Raw genomic sequence first — 19552 nt, 5'->3', positions numbered from 1 at the left:
ATAACTATGTACAAGTATTGCAGACAATCCGCACTTGGGATGGGCGCCCAGCATCCACTACGGACTACGAGAAATAGATTTATCGGTAAGTAAAATCTTATTTTCTCTAACGTCCTAGTGGATGCTGGGGACTCCTTCAGGACCATGGGGATTATACCAAAGCTCCCAAACGGGAGGGAGAGTGCGGATGACTCTGCAGCACCGAATGAGAGAACTCCAGGTCCTCTTTAGCCAGGGTATCAAATTTGTAGAATTTTACAAACGTGTTCTCCCCCGACCACGTAGCTGCTCGGCAGAGTTGTAATGCCGAGACCCCTCGGGCAGCCGCCCAGGATGAGCCCACCTTCCTTGTGGAATGGGCCTTGACAGATTTAGGCTGTGGCAGGCCTGCCACAGAATGTGCAAGTTGAATTGTGCTACAAATCCAACGAGCAATCGTCTGCTTAGAAGCAGGAGCACCCAGCTTGTTGGGTGCATACAGTATAAACAGCGAGTCAGATTTTCTGACTCCAGCCGTCCTTGAAATATATATTTTCAATGCCCTGACAACGTCCAGCAACTTGGAATCCTCCAAATCGCTAGTAGCCGCAGGCACCACAATAGGCTGGTTCAGGTGAAACGCTGACACCACCTTAGGCAGAAAATTAGGACGCGTCCGCAGTTCTGCCCTGTCCGAATGGAAAATCAGATATGGGCTTTTATACGATAAAGCCGCCAATTCTGACACTCTCCTGGCTGAAGCCAGGGCCAGTAGCATGGTTACTTTCCATGTAAGATATTTCAAATCCGCCGATTTGAGTGGCTCAAACCAATGGGATTTGAGAAAATCCAAAACTACATTAAGGTCCCACGGAGCCACTGGGGGCACAACCGGGGGCTGTATATGTAGTACTCCTTTTACAAAAGTCTGGACTTCAGGAACTGAAGCCAATTCTTTCTGGAAGAAAATCGACAGGGCCGAAATTTGAACCTTAATGGACCCCAACTTGAGGCCCATAGACAATCCTGTTTGCAGGAAATGTAGGAATCGACCCAATTGAAATTCCTCCGTGGGGGCCTTCCTGGCCTCACACCACGCAACATATTTTCTCCAAATGCGGTGATAATGTTGTGCAGTCACCTCCTTCCTGGCTTTAACCAGTGTAGGAATGACCTCTTCTGGAATGCCTTTTTCCCTTAGAATTCGGCGTTCAACCGCCACGCCGTCAAACGCAGCCGCGGTAAGTCTTGGAATAGACACGGTCCCTGCTGAATCAGGTCCCGTCTTAGAGGTAGAGGCCACGGATTTTCCGTGAGCATCTCCTGAAGTTCCGGGTACCAAGTTCTTCTTGGCCAATCCGGAGCCACGAGTATCGTTCTTACTCCCCTTTGCCGTATAATTTTCAGTACTTTGGGTATGAGAGGCAGAGGAGGAAACACATACACTGACTGGAACACCCACGGTGTTACCAGAGCGTCCACAGCTATTGCCTGAGGGTCTCTTGACCTGGCGCAATACCTGTCCAGTTTTTTGTTGAGGCGAGACGCCATCATATCCACCTTTGGTTTTTCCCAACGGTTCACAATCATGTGGAAGACTTCTGGATGAAGTCCCCACTCTCCCGGGTGTAGATCGTGTCTGCTGAGGAAGTCTGCTTCCCAGTTGTCCACTCCCGGAATGAACACTGCTGACAGTGCTATCACATGATCTTCCGCCCAGCGAAGAATCCTTGCAGCTTCTGCCATTGCTCTCCTGCTTCTTGTGCCGCCCTGTCTGTTTACGTGGGCGACTGCCGTGATGTTGTCCGACTGGATCAACACCGGCTGACCCTGAAGCAGGGGTTTTGCCAGGCTTAGAGCATTGTAAATCGCTCTTAGCTCCAGTATATTTATGTGAAGAGACATCTCCAGGCTTGACCATACTCCCTGGAAGTTTATTCCCTGTGTGACCGCTCCCCAGCCTCTCAGACTGGCATCCGTGGTCACCAGGACCAAGTCCTGTATGCCGAATCTGCGGCCTTCTAACAGATGAGCACTCTGCAACCACCACAGAAGAGACACCCTTGTCCGTGGCGATAAGGTTATCCGCTGATGCATCTGCAGATGCAATCCGGACCATTTGTCCAGCAGATCCCACTGAAAAGTTTGTGCGTGGAATCTGCCGAATGGGATTGCTTCGTAAGAAGCCACCATCTTTCCCAGAACTCTTGTGCATTGATGCACAGACACTTTTCCTGGTTTTAGGAGGTTCCTGACAAGTTCGGATAACTCCTTGGCTTTCTCCTCCGGAAGAAACACCTTTTTCTGAACCGTGTCCAGAATCATTCCCAGGAACAGCAGACGTGTTGTCGGGGTCAACTGAGATTTTGGAAAATTCAGAATCCACCCGTGTTGTTGCAGCACTACTTGGGTTAGTGCTACTCCGTCCTCCAGCTGTTCTCTGGACCTTGCCCTTATCAGGAGATCGTCCAAGTAAGGGATAATTAATACGCCTCTTCTTCGCAGAAGAATCATCATTTCGGCCATTACCTTGGTAAAGACCCGAGGTGCCGTGGACAATCCAAACGGCAGCGTCTGAAACTGATAATGACAGTTTTGCACCACGAACCTGAGGTACCCTTGATGTGAAGGGCAAATTGGGACATGCAGGTAAGCATCTTTTATGTCCAGGGACACCATAAAGTCCCCTTCTTCCAGATTCGCTATCACTGCTCTGAGTGATTCCATCTTGAACTTGAATTTTTGTATGTACAGGTTCAAAGATTTCAGATTTAGAATAGGTCTTACCGAGCCGTCCGGCTTCGGTACCACAAATAGCGTGGAGTAATACCCCTTTTCCTGTTGTAGGAGGGGTACCTTGACTATCACCTGCTGAGAAAACAGCTTGTGAATGGCTTCCAATACCGTCGCCCTGTCTGAGGGAGACGTTGGCAAAGCAGACTTTAGGAACCGGCGAGGGGGAGACTTCTCGAATTCCAACCTGTAACCCTGAGATACTACCTGCAGGATCCAGGGGTCCACCTGTGAGCAAGCCCACTGCGCGCTGAAATTCTTGAGTCGACCCCCCACCGTTCCTGAGTCCGCTTGTAAAGCCCCAGCGTCATGCTGAGGGCTTTGCAGAACCCGCGGAGGGCTTCTGTTCCTGGGAAGGAGCTGCTTGCTGCCCTCTCTTACCCTTTCCTCTGCCTCGGGGCAGATATGACTGTCCTTTTGCCCGCTTCTTATAGGACCGAAAGGACTGCGGCTGAAAAGACGGTGTCTTTTTCTGTTGGGAGGGGGTCTGAGGTAAAAAGGTGGATTTCCCGGCAGTTGCCGTGGCCACCAAATCCGATAGACCGACGCCAAATAATTCCTCCCCTTTATACGGCAATACTTCCATATGCCGTTTGGAATCCGCATCACCTGACCACTGTCGTGTCCATAAACTTCTTCTGGCAGATATGGACATCGCACTTACTCTCGATGCCAGAGTGCAAATATCCCTCTGAGCATCTCGCATATAAAGAAAAGCATCTATTAATTGCTCTAAAGTCTGTAAAATACTGTCCCTATCCAGGGTATCAATATTTTCAGTCAGGGAATCCGACCAGACCACCCCAGCACTGCACATCCAGGCTGAGGCGATGGCTGGTCGCAGTATAACACCAGTATGTGTGTATATACTTTTTAGGGTAGTTTCCAGCCTCCTATCAGCTGGATCCTTGAGGGCGGCCGTATCAGGAGACGGTAACGCCACTTGTTTTGATAAGCGTGTGAGCGCCTTATCCACCTTAGGGGGTGTTTCCCAGCGCGCCCTAACCTCTGGCGGGAAAGGGTATAATGCCAATAACTTTTTTGAAATTAGCACTTTTCTATCTGGGTTAACCCACGCTTCATCACATACATCATTCAATTCCTCTGATTCAGGAAAAACTACAGGTAGTTTTTTCACCCCCCACATAATACCCCTTTTTGTGGTACTTGTAGTATCAGAGATATGCAAAGCCTCCTTCATTGCCGTGATCATATAACGTGTGGCCCTACTGGAAAATACGTTTGTTTCTTCACCGTCGACACTAGATTCAGTGTCCGTGTCTGGGTCTGTGTCGACCGACTGAGGTAAAGGGCGTTTTACAGCCCCTGACGGTGTCTGAGACGCCTGGGCAGGTACTAACTGGTTTTCCGGCCGTCTCATGTCGTCAACTGATTTTTGTAATGTGCTGACATTATCACGTAATTCCATAAACAAAGCCATCCATTCCGGTGTCGACTCCCTGGGGGGTGACATCACCATTACCGGCAATTGCTCTGCCTCCACACCAACATCGTCCTCATACATGTCGACACACACGTACCGACACACAGCAGACACACAGGGAATGCTCTATTGAAGACAGGACCCCACTAGCCCTTTGGGGAGACAGAGGGAGAGTTTGCCAGCACACACCCAAGCGCTATAATATATATGGGAACAACCCTATATAAGTGTTGTATCCTTATAGCAGCTTAAATATAGTAATATCGCCAAAAAAAGTGCCCCCCCTCTCTGTTTTACCCTGTTTCTGTAGTGCAGTGCAGGGGAGAGTCCTGGGAGCCTTCCTCACAGCGGAGCTGAGCAGGAAAATGGCGCTGTGTGCTGAGGAGAATAAGCCCCGCCCCCTATTTCGGCGGGCTCTTCTCCGGAGTTTGTGAGATCTGGCAGGGGTTAAATACATCCATATAGCCTCAAGGGCTATATGTGATGTATTTTTTAGCCATAAAAAGGTATTATACATTGCTGCCCAGGGCGCCCCCCCAGCGCCCTGCACCCTCCGTGACCGCTGTGTGAAGTGTGCTGACAACAATGGCGCACAGCTGCAGTGCTGTGCGCTACCTCAGGAAGACTGAAAAGTCTTCTGCCGCCTGCTTCTGGACCTCTTCCATCTTCGGCATCTGCAAGGGGGGTCGGCGGCGCGGCTCCGGGACCGGACTCCATGGCTGGGCCTGTGTTCGATCCCTCTGGAGCTAATGGTGTCCAGTAGCCTAAGAAGCCAATCCATCCTGCACGCAGGTGAGTTGACTTCTCTCCCCTAAGTCCCTCGATGCAGTGAGCCTGTTGCCAGCAGGACTCACTGAAAATAAAAAAACCTAAAAACTTTTTCTAAGCAGCTCTTTAGGAGAGCCACCTAGATTGCACCCTGCTCGGACGGGCACAAAAACCTAACTGAGGCTTGGAGGAGGGTCATAGGGGGAGGAGCCAGTGCACACCACCTGATCCTAAAGCTTTATTTTTGTGCCCTGTCTCCTGCGGAGCCGCTAATCCCCATGGTCCTGAAGGAGTCCCCAGCATCCACTAGGACGTTAGAGAAATAGTGTAAACATACTGTTAAACAAAATGGTTTAGAGATGAGTTGGGGCAGGGGGATAACCTGGAGTGTATTTTTAAATGACTGCATTAAAGCAATTCCCAATATACTGCATTAACGGGACAAGGGTAACAAGTGCTAATGGCTCCCAACCACAGTCCTCAAGGTATACTAACAGTCCAGGTTTAAAGGATAGCCATATTTGAGCACAGGTGACTTAATCAGTACCATCTGTGCGCAAGCATGGATATCACTTAAACCAGGATGACTGAGGTTGGAAAACACTCCCATCAAGGGTGTACAGCAATCATTGGTATAGCTAATCCATAGGAAGCATCCTAGGAGGCGGAAGTATCAAAGGCACAGGACCTAATAAACATGTTCACGGAAGACCACGTAACCGCCTTGCACAATTTTTAGACGGACGCGCCACGACGGGCCGCCCAAGAAGGTCCAACAGACTGAGTAGAATGGGCTTTAATAGCAGCAGGAGCTGGGAGTCCAGCCTGAACATAAGCTTGTGCAATCACCATTCTAATCCATCTGGCCAAGGTTTGCTTATATGCAGGCCAGCCACATTTGTGGAAACAGTACAAAGAGAGTATCTGACCTCCTGATAGAGGCAGTCCTCTCTACATATATACGGAGAGCCAGAGGCCCTCATTCCGAGTTGTTCGCTCGCTAGCTGCTTTCAGCAGCAATGCACACGCTAGGCCACCGCCCTCTGGGAGTGTATCTTAGCTTAGCAGAATTGCTAACGAAAGGTTACCAGTTCTGCTATTAAATATTTCCCTGCAGTTTCTGAGTAGCTCCAGACCTACTCCTAGATTGCAATCACTACAGACTGTTTGGTTCCTGGTTTGACGTCACATACACGCCCTGCGTTCGGCCAGCCACTCCCCCGTTTCCCCAGGCACGCCTGCGTTTTTAACTGACACGCCTGCGTTTTTTTAGCACACTCCCAGAAAACGCTCAGTTTCCGCCCAGAAACACCCACTTCCTGTCAATCACTCACCGATCAGCAGAGTGACTGAAAAGCGTTGCTCGGCCCTGTGTAAAATTGCATAGTTTTGTGTGAAAGTACTTAGCGCGTGCGCCCTGCGGCCCATACGCATGCGCAGAACTGGCGGTTTTTAGCCTGATCGCAATTCTTCTAAAAACGTCAATGAGCGAACAACTCAGAATGACCCCCCGTACCATATCCAAAGACCGTTCTTTGGAGGACAACTCGGAAGAGATGAAGGCTGGAACCACAATCTCTTGATTAAGTTGAAAAGATGACACCACCTAAGGTAAATAACCAGAGCGAGTTCTAAGAACTGTTCGGTCACAATGAAATATAAAAAAGGGTGGATGACAGGACAAAGCGCCGAAGTCTGACACCCTTCTAGCAGAGGCAAAAGCCAGCAGAAACAGGACCTTGGCTGTGAGCCATTTAAGGTCCACTGGCTCAAGAGGTTCACAAACACTTGCAGGGCATTCAGGACAACAGACAAATCCCAAGGAGCCACAGGAGGGACATAGGGAGGTTGAATCCACAGTACGTCCTGTATGAACGTCAGGTATAGATGCAATTTTTCTCTGAAACCACACCGACAAGGCAGATAAGTGAATCTTGAGGGAGGCCAGACGAAGTCCTAAATTCAGGCCTTGTTGCAAAAAAGCTAGAAGTCTGTAAGTACTGAATTTGTAAGCATCATAATTCTTAGCAGCACACCAGATGAAGTAAGAATTCTAGACCCTATAACAAGTCCGCGCAAATGCCGGTTTGCGGGTCTTCAGCATAGCTTGGATGAATGCCTCCGAGAATCCTTTGGCCCTCAGGAGTACAGCTTCAAGAGCCACACCATCAAAACCAGTCTGGCCAGGTCTGGATAGACACAAGGGCCCTGAACAAGGAGGTCTGGGCGTTGAGGAAGTAGAAGAAGACGCTCTATCGATAGACCATGCAGGTCTGAGAACCAATGCTATCTAGGCCATGCTGGAGCGACTAGAAGTAGTATTCCTCCTTGTTTGAACTTCCGTAGTACCCTGGGCAGGAGTGACACTGGAGGGAACACGTAGGGCAGCTGAAAGTTCCATGGAATTGCCAGTGCATCCACGAACTCTGCTTGAGGATCCCTTGTCCTTGATCCGTAGACCAGAACTTTGTGATAGTGTCGAGACACCATCAGGTCTACATCTGGTAGGCCCCACTTGTTCACTAGGAGTTGAAAGACTTCCTGATGAAGACTCTACTCTCCGGCGTGCACGTCCTGAAGACTGAGGAAATCACCTTCCCAGTTGAGGACTGCCGGAATGAACACTGCCGATATTGTCGGCAGAAGGCATTCCACCCAACGAAGGATTTTTGATACTTCCATAATTGCCATGCGGCTTCGAGTGTCACCCTGATGGTTTATGTACATCACCATGATGGCATGGTCTGACCATACTTAAACAGGTCTGTTCGGTATCAGAGGCAGGGCGAGAGAGAAAGCATTGAACACTGCCCGCAATTCCAGAATGTTTATCGGGAGGAGTGATTCCTCCATGGCCCACCAACCCTGGAAAGAGTGCTGCTTTAAAACCGCGCCCCCAACCCTTCAGACTGGCATTCGTAGTCAGTAGGACCCAGCTGGGGGTCCAGAAGGGACGGCCCCTGCTCAACTACTGGTCCTGTAGCCACCAGGTCAGCGACAGGCGAACCTCCGGAGTCAAGGAGATCATGTGAGACCTGATCCAATGAGGCAGGCCATCCCACTTGGAAAGGATTAACCTCTGTAGAGGGCGGGAATAGAATTGAGCGTACTCTACCATATTGAAAGTCCACAACATGAGGCCTAGTACTTGCATCACTGAGTGTACCGACACTCTTGGGCGAGAAAGGGAGTATCTAATCCTGTCCTGAAGTTTCAGGACCTTCTCTAGAGACAGAAACAGCCGTTGACTGTGTATGTCCGGTAGGGCCCCAGGTGCACCATGCCCCGAGCAGGGCCCAGCGAGGACTTCTTCCAGTTGATGAGCCACCCGTGGGCTTGTAGGAAGTTTACCGTCAGTTGCAGATGACTGAGGAGGACATCGTGGGAGTTTTTCAGAATCAGCAAGTCGTCCAGATACGGCAGGAACCTGACTCCCTGGCAATGAAGATGAGCCGTCATCCCGGCCATAACCTTGGTGAAGACCCAAGGGACCATGGCCAATTCAAACGGCAGAGCCTGGAAATTATAGTGAAGGTTGCCAATAGCAAACCGCAGACATTGCTGAAGCGATATGGCAATAGGCATATGCAGGTAAGTATCTTGTATAACCAGGGATACTATATAGTCTCCGGGTCCATGGCCAGTACAATTGAGCGCAGTGTTTCCATACGGAAGTTGGACACACTCACAAACTTGTCCAGTGATTTGAGGTTAAGAATAAGCCGGAAAGACCCATCAAGTTTCGGGACTAGAAACAGGGTCGAGTAGTATCCTCTGCCTCTCTGTGACAGAGGTACCGGCACCACAACTCCAGTATCCAGGAAGGAAAGCACAACCATCAGTAGAGCTTGCGCCTTTAACGGATCCGAAGGGATAACCGATGTGCAGAACTGGCGACGGGGACGTCTCTGGGAAGAGACTGCGTACCCATGAGAAACAACTTCTCGCACCCATGCGTCTGAAGTGGTCATTGACCAAACCTGGATGAATCGTAGAAGTGGGCCCCCCACCTTGGGATCCCCAAGAAGGAGGCTTGTCCCATCATCCAGCAGGCTTGTCATGAGAAGCAGGCTGACGAGCAGCCCAGGAACGAAGGCCTTGGGCTTAGTGGTTGTTGGGAGCACGAGACAATCTCGGGTATGCCTGACCTTAGCTTTCCCTTAAGGCCGAAAGCAGAGAAAAGTGGTACCTTTTGCCTTCTGTGCAGAAGGAGTAGCATTTGGGAGAAAGGCAGTCACAGTAGCCGCCGATTCAGACACCATTTTTAATTAGGTCTTCCCCAAATAAGATGTCCCCAGTAAAAGGAGTCCAGGTGCACTATCCACGACCTCAACCACAGAATACGGCGAGCCAGGAGAGACGTATTCGACGACTTGGCAGCCAACACAGCCGCCTCAGGGGACGCCTCCTTGTAAAGAAAAAGGTGGCGGTGGTATTGTGAGACAGGGAATGTATGGCATTGCCAGATATATCCTCGGACAGCTCTTCCTCTAATGCCTGATCCAGTCATCAATCTATTCTGCAGCTACTAGAGGACGCAATTGTGGTCTATGTACAACACCCGTAAGGGAGTAATAGACTTCAGGCATTCATCCACACGCTTAGCTGTCGGTTCCTACAGTGAGGGGACAGTGGTGAGAGGCAGAGTGGACGACACCCGATTGGTTATATAACTCTGCAGTGGGAAGATATTGAGCTAATGCCCGTTGTAAACAGGGGGAATGTTTTCCCTGGATTAGACCAGGTGTCTTGTCTGATGTACACTTAATGGTCAGATTGTGGTAACAGAGTTTTAATTCCCCTCTGACGTGGGAACATATCAGTTTGCTTAACCACAGCAGGAGAATCCTCTTATCAGTGATTTGTAGGATTTGTTACCCAGTAACCTCTTCCGCCGCTCCACTTCTGTCACTCCCCTACGACAAAATCTACACTGGCTCCCATTCCCCTACAGAATCCTCTTCAAACTCCTTATCCTCACATACAAGGCCATCTCTAATTCCACTGCTCCCTACATCTCCAACCTCCTCTCCCTTCATACTCCCTCCCGCCCACTATGGTCGGCCGATGACTGCCGCCTCTCCTCTGCCTTGGTCACTGCTTTCCATGCACGAGTTCAAGATTTTGCCCGTGCTGCACCCCTTCAGTGGAATGCGCTCCTTCGCTCCAATAGACTCTCCCCGACCTTGCAAAGTTCCAAACGGGCACTGAAAACTAGAGATGAGCGGGTTCGGTTTCTCTGAATCCGAACCCGCCAGAACTTCATGTTTTTTTTCACGGGTCCGAGCGACTCGGATCTTCCCGCCTTGCTCGGTTAACCCGAGCGCGCCCGAACGTCATCATGACGCTGTCGGATTCTCGCGAGGCTCGGATTCTATCGCGAGACTCGGATTCTATATAAGGAGCCGCGCGTCGCCGCCATTTTCACACGTGCATTGAGATTGATAGGGAGAGGACGTGGCTGGCGTCCTCTCCGTTTAGAATTAGAATAGATTAGAGAGACACTTGATTTACTAATTTTGGGGAGCATTAGGAGTACTCAGTAGTGTACAGTGCAGAGTTTTGCTGATAGTGACCAGTGACCACCACTTTTATTTATAATCCGTTCTCTGCCTGAAAAAAGCGATACACAGCACACAGTGACTCAGTCACATACCATATCTGTGTGCACTGCTCAGGCTCAGGCCAGTGTGCTGCATCATCTATATATATTATATATCTGTCTGACTGCTCAGCTCACACAGCTTATAATTGTGGGGGAGACTGGGGAGCACTACTGCAGTGCCAGTTATAGGTTATAGCAGGAGCCAGGAGTACATAATATTATATTAAAATTAAACAGTGCACACTTTTGCTGCAGGAGTGCCACTGCCAGTGTGACTAGTGACCAGTGACCTGACCACCAGTATATAATATTAGTAGTATACTATCTCTTTATCAACCAGTATTAGCAGCAGACACAGTACAGTGCGGTAGTTCACGGCTGTGGCTACCTCTGTGTCGGCACTCGGCAGCCCGTCCATAATTGTATATACCACCTAACCGTGGTTTTTTTTTCTTTCTTTATACATACATACTAGTTACGAGTATACTATCTCTTTATCAACCAGTCTATATATTAGCAGCAGACACAGTACAGTGCGGTAGTTCACGGCTGTGGCTACCTCTGTGTCGGCACTCGGCAGCCCGTCCATAATTGTATATACCACCTAACCGTGGTTTTTTTTTCTTTCTTTATACATACATACTAGTTACGAGTATACTATCTCTTTATCAACCAGTCTATATATTAGCAGCAGACACAGTACAGTGCGGTAGTTCACGGCTGTGGCTACCTCTGTGTCGGCACTCGGCAGCCCGTCCATAATTGTATATACCACCTAACCGTGGTTTTTTTTTCTTTCTTTATACATACATACTAGTTACGAGTATACTATCTCTTTATCAACCAGTCTATATATTAGCAGCAGACACAGTACAGTGCGGTAGTTCACGGCTGTGGCTACCTCTGTGTCGGCACTCGGCAGCCCGTCCATAATTGTATATACCACCTAACCGTGGTTTTTTTTTCTTTCTTTATACATACATACTAGTTACGAGTATACTATCTCTTTATCAACCAGTCTATATATTAGCAGCAGACACAGTACAGTGCGGTAGTTCACGGCTGTGGCTACCTCTGTGTCGGCACTCGGCAGCCCGTCCATAATTGTATACTAGTATCCAATCCATCCATCTCCATTGTTTACCTGAGGTGCCTTTTAGTTGTGCCTATTAAAATATGGAGAACAAAAATGTTGAGGTTCCAAAATTAGGGAAAGATCAAGATCCACTTCCACCTCGTGCTGAAGCTGCTGCCACTAGTCATGGCCGAGACGATGAAATGCCAGCAACGTCGTCTGCCAAGGCCGATGCCCAATGTCATAGTACAGAGCATGTCAAATCCAAAACACCAAATATCAGTAAAAAGCCTCTTTTTTTCTTTGCGTCATGTGCTGTTTGGGGAGGGTTTTTTGGAAGGGCCATCCTGCGTGACACTGCAGTGCCACTCCTAGATGGGCCCGGTGTTTGTGTCGGCCACTAGGGTCGCTAATCTTACTCACACAGCTACCTCATTGCGCCTCTTTTTTTCTTTGCGTCATGTGCTGTTTGGGGAGGGTTTTTTGGAAGGGACATCCTGCGTGACACTGCAGTGCCACTCCTAGATGGGCCCGGTGTTTGTGTCGGCCACTAGGGTCGCTTATCTTACTCACACAGCGACCTCGGTGCAAATTTTAGGACTAAAAATAATATTGTGAGGTGTGAGGTATTCAGAATAGACTGAAAATGAGTGTAAATTATGGTTTTTGAGGTTAATAATACTTTGGGATCAAAATGACCCCCAAATTCTATGATTTAAGCTGTTTTTTAGTGTTTTTGGAAAAAAACACCCGAATCCAAAACACACCCGAATCCGACAAAAAAAATTCGGTGAGGTTTTGCCAAAACGCGTTCGAATCCAAAACACGGCCGCGGAACCGAACCCAAAACCAAAACACAAAACCCGAAAAATTTCAGGCGCTCATCTCTACTGAAAACCCAACTATTTATCAAAGCGTACCCCTCCGATGCATAACCTAGTCCTTAGGCTGCTCCTCCATCCCCCTGCCCTGAACATCTCTGCCTTGCCTGCATACCGCCATCAGGCTTCCTCCTGCTTGCTTGCACCTCATGTCATCTGTCTGTTGCACCTCCCCACTAGATTGTTAGCTCTTCAGAGCAGGTCCTTCTTTCCTCTTGTCTAAGCCCTCTTCTCGACACATTTTACTCAGCGACCATCTTTATCTGCTTTTTCTCCTACTGGTAAAGGATCCTTTCTATCTATGGCTGCCAGCCCCAAGTAGTACAATGATTACTCCCTCGCTACTTACATCTAAGCTGTATTATGTTTTGAGAATTGTGGTGCTCTTTGTTACCTGCACTCTATTTTTGTTATTTATTTACTGTTATGCTAAGTTTTGTCTCCCTGTCCGGTCCTTTGTACGGCGCTGCGAAACACTTGTGGCGCCCTATAAATAAAATGTAATAATAATAATAATAAATAATAACAACAAAAACAACAACAACAACAACCACCACCACAACAACAACCACAAGGGCAGTTGTGTCATGTAGCAATGGAAAATCCTTGTCAGGAACACCTAATATAGGGACTGACAGGACAGCATGATCCCCCTCTCTTCAGATAAAATATCAGAGAGATTATTGGATAGGGAGGAAGAAGCAGCCTGCTCAGATGACCCACAGACACGAGAGTGACCTAGAATAGGATTTTGCCTGACCAGGGAATGAGTATTACGCTACAATCCGTGAGGCAAATATTCCTACCCAAAGCGGAGTAACCATGGGGACATCAGACACTGTAATGTTACAGGTGGTCCCATAGGGGGCATAAAGCGTTCAACTAGAGACGACAGTAGGTTTGAGAACACAGCTCAGGTTGGCTCCTGATTGATTACAGGAGCTGCGGACTAACTGGGAGATGTATGAGACATAGCACACAGACCATCACACAAAACTTTCCCCTCAGATAAATCCGTTGCGCATGCTCTGCAGGATGCAGGAGTGTCCCCAGATTTACTGCCCTACATGTTAAACATTATACACAAATGCAACAGAAAGCGGTTTAGTACGATGAAGCCAGACAGTACAAAACCTGCGAATAAATCCGTTAGCATACAGTAGAATACAAGTAATAGGTAAATACTGTGACGCATTATATATGGACCCAGACGCACCTAGTCCCCAGGGTACAGTATATAGTGATAGATTTATCTGGAATACACCGCAGTGAAATCACATCACAGATGCAGGCACACACAGTCACGTTTGCAATGCAGATTATTATTTTCATGACAATAAAACTGCATTCAGGTTCTTGTCTTACATGTTTTAGAAAAAGGAAAACTTCCAGGAAAATGTTTGGTTTTGTTAGAACCTTTTCAGTCGGTTGGAAAAGCTGGATATGGACCCTGAGAGAGAGAGAGAGAGGGCAAGTTCCAGACATTGGGCCCAGTTTGGGTCTTTGGCTTCACAGAAGGCTAAACAGGGTTTCAGCTGTGTAAGAGTGTTATAGGGCTGCTAGCCTGATCAGAGTGTGCAGACTGCCTGGGAAACTGCAAAACCTCTGTGGGAGAAACATGCTTCCTTATACAAGTGAGCCATACAGTATTTACTGGAAAACTCTGTTTTTTATTTAGAGACAGTCAGGAACGTCTTGTGTATAGTTCGTGCCGGACAGGCAAGGTATTTTCTTTTGATGTTTATGTTATTTTTGCTTAATAAAACTGGTTGCGGCCTGTTGCACCACAAACTGGACTTGTATGATTTCTCAGCTGCTGCTTGCTGCCATCTACCCCAGGAAATGGCACCCTGTTCCCCTACAGTGTTACAACTTGGTGGAGAATGCGAGCATTCCGTTCTGCGCATAAGTGAAAGCAGCAGCTTTATGAGGCCTGCAGAATATTGTGGTTTATGCAGATACAGCCCAGTGTGAAGTTGCTGAGACTCACCCCTGAGGATTCGATATATGTCCTGGGTGAAAGCAGCTACAAAGCCGCCCGAAAAATCTGTTGACATGGAGGACCTGCTTAAAGCCTGGCTGCAAGCTACAGAGGCTCAGCAGGGGGCCAACAGACAACAGCAGGTGGCAATGGAGGAAAATAGGAGACTGCAGCAGGTGGCTCTTGATGAACTTTACAGGCAACAGCGTCAGGATAGAGAGGCCTTAACAGAAGTGGTGCAGAGCCTTGCAGCCCGGATTGGAGATTTCGCCGCCAGTGCTCCGACCAGCTCTAGTTTTATACGGGCCAGTCACTTCATGCAGAAAATTACAGCGGCTGATGATGTGGAGGCCTATCTGACCACGTTTGAAAGGACTGCCGAGTGTGAGAACTGGCCGAAAGCACAGTGGGCCAGTCTGCTAGCACCTTTTCTTTCAGGTGAGCCCCAAAAAGCGTACTTTGATTTAAGCCCTGCTGAGGCTCGGGATTAGACAAACTAAAAACGGAGATCCTGACCTGCCTGGGAGTCACGCTGTCAGTACGAGCACAACGGGTGCACCGTTGGGTGTATGCCATGGAGAAGCCTCCTCGCTCCCAGATGCACGACCTTATTCACCTAAAAAAAAATGGTTAAAGCCAGAGACATTAACTGGTCCAACAATCAGATGGTTGAAAGAGTCGTCATGGACCACTAGTTGAGATCTTTGCCTGTGGTCCTGCGCAAGTGGGTGAGTCATGGAAATCCGGATACCGCTGACCGGTTAGTGGACATGGTAGAGAGATATCTGGCGGCAGAGGAACTACCAATGACCAACCAGCAACCCATAGATCCTCGACAGCGCCCTACAGTAAAGACTGGTAAGACTGTTCCGTGGGAAAATGTTGCCGGGTGGTTAAGAGAATGCAAGACTGGAGAGACTGTAAATACTGGCCCTGGAGACAGGCCAATGGGGCTAGAAAGGTCTATGCCACCCAAACGGGTTGATAATCGTGTGGTTAAATGTTTTAGGTGTGGTATGCCAGGTCATGTCATTGCCAATTGCCCAGTCACGCAAGAACCCATGCAATGTGATGCTACCTTTGAATGTCGCAGAATGTCTTTGTTTGCTAGGTTAGCCTGTACTGTGGTACCTTCACCTGGGCTGGAAAAACAAATGTGTGACGTGTTCTTATAGGGTAACCGGGTAGAGGCCTTGCTAGATTCAGGTAGTTTAGTTACCCTCGTTAAAGCTGGGTTAGTGAACCCCTTAAAGGTCCAGCAAATACCTATTGGGGTAACTTGCATACATGGGGATACCCAACATTATGTCACTGCTGAAGTGAATATAGAAACTTGTTGTGGGTCAGCAATTGTTAAAGTAGGACTGGTTCCCACCTTGGTGCATGAGGCCATAATAGGGAGGGATTTTCCACATTTTTGGAAACTGTGGGAATCACGTTTAGCAACAGATGTGAGAAGTAAAGAGCCAGTTGATAATACCGGTGATTTTATGGCTGTACGTGTGTCCTCGGAACTTTCTGACCCTTTACCTTCTTGCTAGTTTGGCTGGGGAAGTGACAGATGGGGAGTCCAGTGAGGACCCTCTTACCTGGAACAGAGACATAGTAGTTAGAACTGAAAGAGTGCCTGACCTGGAGGTAAAGAAGGATCTGTTTGCGTCTGAACAGTTAAAGGATCCTACCTTAATAAAGGCTAGAGAGAATATTAAGATTGTTAATGGGGAACCTGTGGTACCAGGTGACAGGGTTACGTATCCCCACATGGACGTCTGTAATGAGCTCTTGTAACACATTGTCAAAAGGGGTGAGGATGTGGTGGAATAGCTGGTAGGTTCCCCAGTCTTATAGGAGAAGATAGATTATAGATTTAGCTCATAGTCACGTTACAGCAGGACATTTATGGGCAGAAAAAAAACACTGAAAGAGTTTTACAAAGATTCTTTTGGCCAGGGATTTATAAAGAAGTGTCTGAATATTGTTCTTCCTGTCCTGAATGCCAGTATCATGCCCCTAAACCCCATTTCAGGAGCCCACTAGTTCCCATGCCTATTATAGAGGTCCCGTTTGACAGAATAGCCATGGATCTCGTGGGGCCCTTGTTAAAGTCCGCTCGGGGCCATCAGTATATCCTGGTAATAATGGACTATGCCACTCAATATCATGAGGCTGTCCCTTTACGCAATATCACAACCAAGGCGATAGCTAGGGAGCTGGTGCAGGTTTTTAGTAGAGTGGGAATACCAAAAGAAATTTTGACTGACCAAGGTACCCCATTAATGTTGAGGATCATGAAAGAATTGTGCAAATTATTTAAGGTCACTCACCTCAGGACGTCCGTCTACCATCCCCAAACTGATGGGTTGGTAGAAAGGTTTAATAAAACATTAAAAAGTATGTTAAAAAAGGTTGTTGATAGAGATGGGAAAAACTGGGATTGTTTGTTGCCCTATTTGTTAATGGCCATCAGAGAAGTTCCTCAGTCCTCTACGGGGTTTTCTCCATTTGATTTGTCGTACGGTAGACACCCCAGAGGGCTATTGGACATTGCCAAAGAGACGTGGGAAGGACAGCCCACTCCTTATAGAAGCGTTATTGAACATGTAACACAAATGCAGGATAGGATTGCAGCCGTGGTACCTATTGTCAGAGAGCACATGGAACAGGCCCAAAGTGCTCAACAGAGGGTATATAACCGGAATTCCAAGATATGGGAATTTGCTCCTGGAGATAGAGTTCTTGTTTTTGTACCCACTGTGGAAAGCAAGTTCCTAGCTAAATGGCAGGGTCCATTTGAGATTAGGGAAAAAGTGAATGAGGTTAACTACAAAGTATACCAACCGGGAAAGAGAAAACCCGAACAAATCTACCATGTTAACTTAATCAAACCCTGGAAAGATAGGTTGTTTCGGTCAGCGGAGCCTTACCCTTCTGTGTCTTCACCTCGGTTGCTTCCCACAAAGGTGTCAGAGACATTATCAGCTGATCAGAACAATCAGGTTAAAGAATTTCTCATCCAAAATAGGGAGATATTTTCAGAGCTGCCTGGCCGAACGGCCATAATAAAACATGACATTGTCACAGAACCAGGGGTCAGGGTCAATTGAAAGCCATATAGGATTCCTGAAGCTCAGCGAGAAGCTGTTTCTAAAGTAGTTAAAAACATGTTAGAACTTGAAATCATAGAGGAATCTAACAGTGAGTGGTCCAGTCTCATAGTTCTCATCCCGAAGTCAGATGGTAGCATACGCTTCTGTAATGACTTTCGTAATTTAAATGAGGTGTTCAAATTTGACGCATACCCCATGCCCCGTGTGGATGAGCTTACAGAAAGGCTGGGAACAGCCAGTTTTCTCACCACGTTGGACCTGACCAAAGGTTACTGGCAAATACCTTTAACTGATAGCGCAAAAGAAAAAATAGGATTTTAATACCTACCAGTAAATCCTTTTCTCCTAGTCCGTAGAGGATTCTGGGGTCCACTTCAGTACCATGGGGTATAGACGGTTCCGCAGGAGCCATGGGCACTTTAAGACTTTTCAAAGGGTGTGAACTGGCTCCTCCCTCTATGCCCCTCCTCCAGACCTCAGTTATAGGAACTGTGCCCAGGGAGACGGACATTTCAAGGAAAGGACTTCCTTTTATACTAATGGTGAGATTCATACCAGCTCACACCTCAACCATGCCGCACAACATGGCATTCAACATAACACACGCCAACACGCATGAACCATTTGCAGCAACATGCTGAAAACAAATGTAACACAACTTGTGTAACTATAATGAACAAACTGCAGGTAAAGTACGCACTGGGTCGGGTGCCCAGCATCCTCTACGGACTAGGAGAAAAGGATTTACCGGTAGGTATTAAAATCCTATTTTCTCATACGTCCTAGAGGATGCTGGGGTCCACTTCAGTACCATGGGGTTATACCAAAGCTCCAGTACGGGCGGGAGAGTGCGGATGACCCTGCAGCACAGATTGACCAAACTTGAGGTCCTCATCGGCCAAAGTGTCAAACTTATAAAATTTAGCAAATGTGTTTGACCCTGACCAAGAAGCCGCTCGGCAAAGTTGTAAAGCCGAGACGTCCCGGGCAGCCGCCCAGGATAAGCCCACTTTCTTAGTAGAATGGGCCTTCACCGACTTCGGTTTCGGCAATCCTACCGTAGAATTAGCGTGCTGAATCGTACCTCTGATCCAGCGCGCAATAGTCTGCTTAGAAGCAGGATACCCAATCTTGTTGGGAGCATACAGGACAAACAGAGCCTCTGTTTTCCGTATCAGAGTTGTTCTTGCGACATAAATCTTCAAAGCTCTAACCACATCTAGAGCCTTTGACTCAGTGAAAGGGTCAGTAGCCACTGGCACCACAATAGGTTGGTTTACATGGAAAGATGAAACGACCTTTGGAAGAAAATGTTGGCGAGTTCTCAACTCTGCCCTATCTTCATGGAAGATCAGGTAAGGGCTCTTGTGAGACAAGGCCCCCAACTCAGACACCCGCCTTGCGGATGCCAAGGCCAAAAGCATCACCACTTTCCAAGTGAGAAACTTCAATTCTATCTCCTGCAGAGGTTCTGTTATGCACACCAGTGCCTGCAGGAAAGTACTAGTGTCAGAACTGTTATGCACTCCAGTGTCTGCAGGAATGTACTGGTGTTTGAACTGTTATGCAAAACAAATGGACTCACAGACAAACTGGGGAATATGACATAACGTACACAGAAGGTGATAGGGTAACAAAATACACACACAGTGAACAGAGAAGCCCAGAGGCTAAGGAACTGGGTATCTCCCTTGTATTAGAACTGCTCAGATGTAAAAAGCAAGATGTTGTGTTTTAATACGTAGAGAACCCGAAATGCTGTTGCTAAGGGCAACAGCAAAACCCTAAAGGGTTACCAACGGGTGTGGCAGTAAACTCCTTGGTCAGAGATGGAATGATAGACACAAGGAGAGCCTCCACAATCCTGATTCTCACTTGCAGTGCACAGGTTTAAGCTTACTGCCACTAAACTGACCCCT

The 19552-nt window shown here is 47.9% G+C and overlaps 1 protein-coding gene across 2 annotated transcripts in view; it reads right to left on the bottom strand.

The window, feature by feature from the left end:
• The window catches only part of MTHFD1L (methylenetetrahydrofolate dehydrogenase (NADP+ dependent) 1 like), a 598574-nt gene that overhangs the window by 165018 nt on the left and 414004 nt on the right, over window positions 1–19552 (bottom strand). The window lies entirely within an intron of this gene.

The sequence above is a fragment of the Pseudophryne corroboree genome, chromosome 4 (genome assembly GCF_028390025.1).
Source record: "Pseudophryne corroboree isolate aPseCor3 chromosome 4, aPseCor3.hap2, whole genome shotgun sequence".
Classification (NCBI taxonomy): Eukaryota; Metazoa; Chordata; class Amphibia; order Anura; family Myobatrachidae; genus Pseudophryne; species Pseudophryne corroboree.
The sequence above is the reverse complement of the archived record's forward strand: the minus strand, read 5'-3'. Positions and strand labels throughout refer to the sequence as shown.